The sequence below is a fragment of the Triticum urartu genome, chromosome 7 (assembly GCF_003073215.2).
Source record: "Triticum urartu cultivar G1812 chromosome 7, Tu2.1, whole genome shotgun sequence".
NCBI classification, from domain to species: domain Eukaryota; kingdom Viridiplantae; phylum Streptophyta; class Magnoliopsida; order Poales; family Poaceae; genus Triticum; species Triticum urartu.
In genome coordinates this window covers 637,133,443-637,141,931 of record NC_053028.1, presented here as the reverse complement: position 1 = coordinate 637,141,931, position 8,489 = coordinate 637,133,443, and positions in this window count along the sequence as shown.

The window sequence follows — 8,489 nt, the reverse complement described above, 5'->3', positions numbered from 1 at the left end:
CAGATGTAGTTTATTGGTCTCCAGAACCCGAGCAATCCTATATGACAGCCGCGTGCGTCACTATAGTTGAGGCTTCCATGAAGACTCCTCTAGAAGGGCCGGCCCACGTAACGGTTGTTCTATTTCGGCTTTCTTTTATTCAAGTCTTATTTTCAAATATTGGTTTTTCTTGTTTCTTATTTTTGCACATTTTTAATAGTTTTTGCAATACACAGTGAACTTTTTCCAGTATGTGGTGAACATTTTTTCAAATACACAATGAACCTTTATAGTATACACTGAACATTTTTCAAATACATACTGAACATTTTCTCAATACACAATGATCATTTTTGTTATGAGTTTTTTTCCGGTATACTCCCCTCTCCCCAAATGTTTACACAAATCTTAAAATTACTAAGAAATGCTATCTCCATATTAGCCCACAGATAACACATATTTCATAGATTGATTTGGATACAAAAGATTATATTACCCTTTTTGATTGAAGGGGTACTTCTAATCTTCATATTTAATCTACATCAAAATCCCGTAAAATTTTCTAGGGGGCGTACCAAAGCAAGGTTCTGTTGTTAGATATATTGATAGTTTTTTAAAACGCACTGAACATATTTTGAATATACGGTGAGGTTTTTCAATAAACAATATTTTATTATAAATCACTAATGAGCAATTTTTACTATTTAATTTTTTATCAGGTTTTAAAATATATGTCTCCTAAAAAACAACAGTTTTTGGGTGAAAGCCCGACTGAATACCGAACAGAAAATAAAAACAAAAAAATCCTCATGGGCATAGTCGGCCGGCCTTGGCTTCAGTGCAGCCACAATTAGTAGACCCACGGGGGCGTCAAGTAGGAGGTCTCATTGAACCCTTGGAACTTTCTTGTTGTCTCCATCTACTTTAAGGCCTTCTTTGGTTTGGAGGAATCTTGTAGGATTTCTAGAGGATAGGATTTTTGTAGGAAAAATTCCTATGGAGTCCTTTGGTTTGTAGGAATTAATTCCTATGCCTATATAGGATAGGAATCAATCCTTTACATTTAAAAGGGAAAAACATTAGCCTAGACTCAATGGAAAAAAATTTCTATCCTATAAATCAAGTGAATCTCTTTCCTTATAGGAAGTGAGATGCATGCCACCTTGCATCCTATGATTTTCCTATTCATATGATATTCCTACCCTATGAACCAAAGGAGGCCTAAGCTTTGGCAAGAACCGAGACTATCTAAATGGGATGACCAAGTCGCATGCTCGCTTGTCTCCCTCAATGCGAAAACTAGACATTTTGTCCGGCATTCCCTATTTGCCGCATAATGTGGCAAACTGCCGGTGCTTCGTGCAATGCAAGCGACCGAACAGACCAGGATGGGCCAGCCCATTTGGGTAGATATCGTCGATAACAAAAATAGCTACAACAACTGGTTTTTGGAACCTTCTAGAAGGTACCTGGCCGGTTTTGGGAACCTTCTAAAAGGTTCTTGACTGATTTTCTGTTTTTTTACTATTTTTCTTTTCTTTTTTCTTTTTCTGTTTTCCTTTTTATGAAATATTTGGAGTTTTCGAAAATTGTTCCGAATTCATAAAATTCTTATGAATTTGAAAACTATCTGGATTTTTAGAGAATGTTCCTGTTTCCAAAATTTGTTCACAAATTCAAAAAATGATCTTAAAAAAATGGTCACAAAGTTGAAAAATGCTCCTGTGTTCAAAAGTAGTTTGGGAATTTGAAAAAAATGCTCTTACTGCAAAAAATTTCTGAATTTCATTTTTGTTCTATTTTCAAACAATATTACTTCCTCCGTTCCAGAATATGTGTTTTGGAATGGAGGAAAGATATTTGAAGAAATATTCGTGTTTTCAAACAATGTTCTTATCAAGATCTGTTCACCAAATGCTATAAATTTTCATATTTTACAAAAATGTTGGTTCATTTTAGAAAATGTTCATTATTTGCAAAAAAATGTGCGGTTTTTTTTTGTAAATTTACGGTATGATTGCAAATTTGAAACAATGTTTGTGTTTTCAAAAAATATACAGAATTATAGAAAATGTTTGGTTTTTCAAAAAAAAAACATTTAGCATGTTGGAAAAATGTTCCCGTGTACTATTTTGTTCCAAAATTTAAAAAATGTGGTCTAGTTTACAAAAAAATGTTCTACTATTCAAAAGTTAATTAGAATCTGTAAAAATATTTTTGAAGAACTGATGAAAAACTCATGCTACAGTGTTTTCTGGTTAGATACATTGATTTCCGATTCCCTGCTGTCCCTTGGGTCGTTACAATGCTTCATGATCATTACAGAGTCTAGAAGAAACACTTAATCGATTCCACACTTGCATCTCTAATTTTCCCAATACCTCCCGTATGACTACTTCATTTGTTTGGTCATCGGACTGTTCAGTGGGCAACCAGAGTTTGCTCCATGGTTCAGATTTCACACTAGAATCTCTAATTTCCCCAATACCTCCCATACCAGGCTAAGATTGGAGCAAAGAGCCCACAAAAGATGACCTCTAGATCTACTAACATTAGCAGTCAGTCGGCCACTTCTGTTTCAGGGGTTACTATGGTCGAAATGTTATAACCGAGGAATTTGTATCTCAACTCCGAACAAGAAATTACATTCTCAAATAGTCAAATTGAGTTCACAACACAGTAATAGTTAGCACTTCTGGTGATGGAGAGGGAGAGCGGCTTGTATAAATAAGGAAAGCCAAGAGGAGTATGTGTAAGTAACATTGTGGTAGTTAGGAAAAACGAAGACAGTACAATGTGGTTGTGTTAATCAAGAAGAAAATATGGCATGGGGGAGGATGAGACAAATAGAGATCGATGTGGAATGAAGGGTAATGCAAAATGGTAGAGTACATGATAAGTAACGTGGCTTGTATAAATAAAGAAAGCCAAGAGGAGTGTGCATAAGTAACGTGGTGGCAGTAAGAAAAAACTGAGGACAGTACAATGTGGTTGGGTTAGTTAAGAAGAAAATAAGGCATGGGGGAGTGAAGAAACAAACAGAGATCGATGTAAAATGGAAGGAAATGCAAAATGGTAGAGTACATGATACATCCATCCACAAAAAAACATGAACCTACTAAAGTGAAGCTCCGATAAGCCACACACATCCCTAACTCTCGAAACGCCCCGGCGTCCCCTGCTACGGCAACTCGGGCAGGCCCCCATCCCCGCCGCCACAGGCGCCTCCTGTCGTCGTCGGCCGGAGTCGCCGGACAAAGCCCCGGGAGGCCAACAGTGGCGTCGGTCCATCTCCCATCTCGTCCCGCATCTTTGAAGTTTTAGAAAGCAGATGATTTCCCGTCCGCTGTCATGGCTGGTGGTGTCCAGGAGAGATGCGGTCGGCTTGCCTCGGATGGCTGTCACATGTTGGTTGCCTCCTCAAGTGAGTCCCCGGCGTTGTTCGGCTTGCGTGGATCATACACATCCTCCGGAAACTCTATGGTAGCGGCCGACATCAACATATCATCGACACACAACAACAACTTTGTGCCCGCCGCAAGCCATAACAGCATCACCTCTGACTCACCGTTGCATGTCTTTGCGTTGTCGTCATCTTTCTCACTTCTCCGCTGCCATCGTTGTTCGGTCCCCAAGCTACCGCTGCTAGATATTGGCGCTGGAGGGCCGTCACAAGTCACAACATGCAGGCACAATCGCGTCGCACGCTGCAGCCCGTGCATCACAGCAGGAAGACTACCACCTGGGGTACCCGGGGCCACCGCACCTGTGTCCAAGCTCCATCGGCTGGGTTGTGCCCTGCGTTGTGACTAAAGTGCTCCCCGTGCAAGAGATTGACACACCATAAAATACATATGAAAATTATTAAATATAGTTGATGGATTGTTGGATAGTACATGGGCCCTTGAAAGAGCAAAATTATGTTTGCTTCAACTCCTTGTCTATTAGTGGATCGAGCCAGGTGTGAGAATGGTTTGACTTTGGCGCACTTTTGGGCGAAAGAAGGCTGACTAGTGGGCAAAATTAGAAGGGAACTGGAAGTGGTCTAGCTCTTGTTTGACCAAATGTAATTTAGACCAGAACCCGGGCAATCCTATATGACGCCCGCATGCGTCATTATAGTTGAGGCTTCGATGAAGACCCCTCTAGAACGGCCGGCCCATGTAACGCTTGTTCTGCTTCGGCTTTCTTTTATTCAATTTTTATTTTCAATTTTTGGGTTTTCTTCCTTTTTATTTTTGCTCATTTTTAATAGTTTTTGCAATACACGGTGAAGTTTGTCCAATATGTGGTGAACATTTTTTCAAATACACAATGAACTTTTTTAGTATATGCTGATCATTTTTTAAATACATACTGAACATTTTCTCAATACACAATGAACATTTTTGTGATGAGTATTTTTCCGGTATACCCCCCTCCGCCCAAATGTTTACACAAATCTTAAAATAACCAAGAAAGGCTATCTCCATATTAGCCTACAGATCGCACATATTTCATAGATTGATTTGGATACAAAATATTATATTACCCTCTGATTGAAGGGGTAACTTCTAATCTTCATATTTAATCTGCATCAAAATCCTGTAAACTTTTCTAGGGGGTGTACCAAAGCAAAGTTCTGTTGTTAGATATATTGATAGTTTTTTAATATGCAGTGAGCATATTTTTAATATACGGTGAGTTTTTTCAATAAACACTATTTTTATTATAAATCACAAATGAACAATTTTTATTATTTTAATTTTTATTAGGTTTTAAAATATATATCTCCTATAAAAGAACAATAGTTTTTGGGTGAAAACCCGACTGAATACCGAAGAGAAAATAAAAACTAAAAAAATCATCATGGGGCATAGTGGGCTGGCCTTGGCTTCAGTGAAGCCACAATTAGTAGACCCACGCGGGCGTCAAGTAGGAGGTCTCGTTGAACCCTTGGAACCTTCTCTGTTGTCTCCATCTACTTTAAGCTTTGGCAAGAACCAAGACTAGCTAAATGGGATGACCAAGTCGCATGCTCGCTTGTCTCCCTCAATACGAAAACTAGACATTTTGTCCGGCATTCCCTATTTGCTGCATAATGTGGCAAACTGCCGGTGCTTCGTGCAATGCAAGTGGCCGAATAGACCAGGATGGGCCGGTCCATTTGGGTAGATATCGTAGATAAAATAAACTGCTACAATAACTGGTTTTTGGAACCTTCTAGAAGGTACCTGGACGGTTTTGGGAACCTTCTAAAAGGTTCTTGACTGATTTTCTGTTTTTTTACAATTTTTCTTTTCTTTTTTCCTTTTCCTTTTACATTTTTTCCCTTTTTATGAAATAATTAGAGTTTTCAAAAATTGTTCCAAATTCATAAAATGCTTAAGAATTTGAAATCTATTTGGATTTTTAGAGAACGTTTCCTTTTCCAAAATTTGTTCACAAATTCAAAAAATGATCTCTTTTAAAAAATGTTCACAAAGTTGAAAAATGCTGCTGTGTCCAAAAGTATTTTGGGAATTTTAGAAATGTTCTTATTGTAAAAAATGTTCTTAATTACATTTTTTCTGTTTTCAGACAATATTACTCCCTCCGTTCCAGAATAAGTGTTTTGGAACGGAGGAAAGATATTTGAAGAAATATTCATGTTTTCAAACAATGTTCTTATCAAGAACTTTCACCAAATGCAATAAATTTTCATATTTTACAATTTTTTGTTAGTTTTAGAAAATGTTCATTATTTGGAAAAAATGTGCGGGTTTTTGTAAAATGTTCATGTTTTAAAGATATGATTGCAAATCTGAAATAGTGTTTGTGTCAAAAATATTCAGAATTATGGAAAATGTTTGATTTTTCAGAAAAAAACGTTTAGTATGTTGGAAAAATGTTCGTGTGTACAAAAATTGTTCAAAATTTGAAAATGTGGTCTAGTTTACAAAAATATATTCTAGTTTTCAAATGTTATTTAGAATCTGCAAAAATATTTTTGAAGAACTGATGAAAAACTCATGCTACAGTGTTTTCTGGGTAGATACACTGCTTTTCGATTCGCTGCTGTCCCTTGGGTTGTTACAGTGCTTCATGATCCCTACAGTGTCCAGAAGAAACTCTTAATTGATTCCACACCAGCATCTCTCATTTTCCCTATACCTGCCGTATGACTACTTCATTTGTTTGGTCATTAGACTGCTCAGTGGGCAACCAGAGCTTGCTCCATGGTTCAGATTTCACACTAGAATCTCTAATTTCCCCAATACCTCTCATACCAGGTTAAGATTGGAGCAACGAGGCCACAAAAGATGACCTCTGGATCTACTAACATTAGCAGTCAGCCGGCCACTTCTGTTTCAGGAGTTACTATGGTCGACATGCTGATTAACTGACGAATTTGTATCTCAACTCTGAACCATAAATCACACTCTCAAATTGAGTTCACAACACAGTAATAGTTAGCACTTCATGTGATGGAGAGGGAGAGTGACTTGTATAAATAAAGAAAGCTAATAGGAGAGTGTGTAAGTAACATGGTGGTAGTTAGAAAAAAAAAACTGAAGACAGTACAATGTGGTTGGGTTAATCAAGAAGAAAATAAGGCATGGGGAGGAAGAAACAAATAGAGATCGACGATACATCAGTCCCCAAAGGGATTGAGCAAACAGTCTAATAATATCGACCTTATCAGACTGTTTGCTCAATCTTGAACTTAATTAATGATGTTGTTCGAATTCAAAGAAGAGATTTATATGCATCTGACAGCAACATTGTTGCATGCCTAGGTGCAAACATAAATACTTCATTTAATTTAATATTACCATTCTCATTGTTGCATGACATATTCTCGAATTATTTGGTCAAACTAGCCAAATGGTGACACTGAACGGATTAGCTGGTTCTCCACCGCGTTGTCCCCGCCCATTCCCGCCAGCCGGCTGGTCGCCTTTCAGGTTTCACCCGTACCCGCCAGCTTGTCCACAGTCCGCACGCCCGCAATCCATCATTGCCAGACGAAAATGCATGGGCAATGTGCTATGGGATGCATCAGGCACGTTCTTACATGGCAATTGAGTACAGCGATTTCTTGTGCATGCTTCTGTGAATTTGAAGTATAGTAGGCAAAAAGCCAGGGTGAAGTGTGTGACTTAGTAATTCACTGTGTCCACGGTCGCTAGGATGCACATGTCGTAGGACAACCCAAGGCGATCGATGACAGAAGCGGGGTTTGGAGTGGCAGGGAGAGGGCGAATTACCATTACTTCTTGTAGGTATTGCTACTTCTGGATTTTGGTAGGAAGTTGGCGCTGCCCAGCCTGGCGATGGAGCATGACGATATAGCTGGCGGCTCGTCGACGAGTAGTCGAGTACAATCGCCTTTGCCGTTGGCGCTGTGCATGAGGTCACCCTATAATCGTGTTCTCTATGTGCTCTTTTCTTATGTATTGGACAGGGCTGCAGAAAGGAGACGACGCCGAGGTGCCGAGATGATCAGAACCAGCACGATGCAACTGATGAGGCTTTGCGGGGCTGCCACTCAGCCGATTGGAGGAGCATGAGAGAGCCGCGGTCTCCTGTTGTTTTGAAGTGGAAGCGGAAGGCCTGTTGCTGGAAGGGCCGTCATCTTCGTAGTAGGGTTGTTCTTTGGTTATGGTCTTTTGATGCGGTGACCTGTATTCCTGTCTGAGTTCTGTATGAGCTTGGTACGTTAGAACTGTATGTGTTACCAGGTTTTCGCCCCACAGCGTTCGTGTCGACGGCGACTGAATGGCAGTGGGTTTTCTGGTAATGCTTGAACTCGCTCTACCTCTTTCCCCTCTCCTGATTCTATATTCGAAACTGGTTGTATTTCTGTTGTTTGCAATGGAAAGGGGTAAAGCCCGGTTCAAAAAAAAATGAGGTCACCCTATGAACGAGGCTGTTGTGGAATTATCACTTCTGATCCTAGTTTTGTGAGAGTATAGACGAGGCACGAGTTATTTACCCAAAATCACCACACTTGGGGCTAGGGTAACAACTTGATACCACATTTGAGGCAGGGCACAAGAAACCACCAATTTTATGCCTAATGAGTAACACAGAGCACTGATAGTCGGATAACCTCACGAAAACAGCCAAACTGACAGGTTGGGCCCACCTGTAAGGCTGACGTGGCATGCATATGTGGAAATTTTGCTGACTTGGACGAGGGTTCCACATGTCATCCACACATTGCCTTCTTCCTCCTCATCTCTTCAACAGGTCACGCGGAGGATGGGAGCGGCAGGGAAGGTGGAGCGGAGCTCGCCGGCGGCGGCCAGGAGCGGTGCAGGCCACCACGCTCGCGTAAGAGAAAAAGGAGGCCACCATGCTCTGGTGGTGGAGAGGTGCTCGTCCTCGTCGCCCGCCCTACTTGGCCATAAGAGGAAAAAGGAGGGCAGGCGCATGGCGGCGGCGCTCTGATTGCTGAACGGTGGCCGCGGATGGTGTTGGCGGCGTGGAGCTCCGCGACAGCGCCGGAAGACGACATCGACGCTCGTGACTGGGAGCAACGAGGC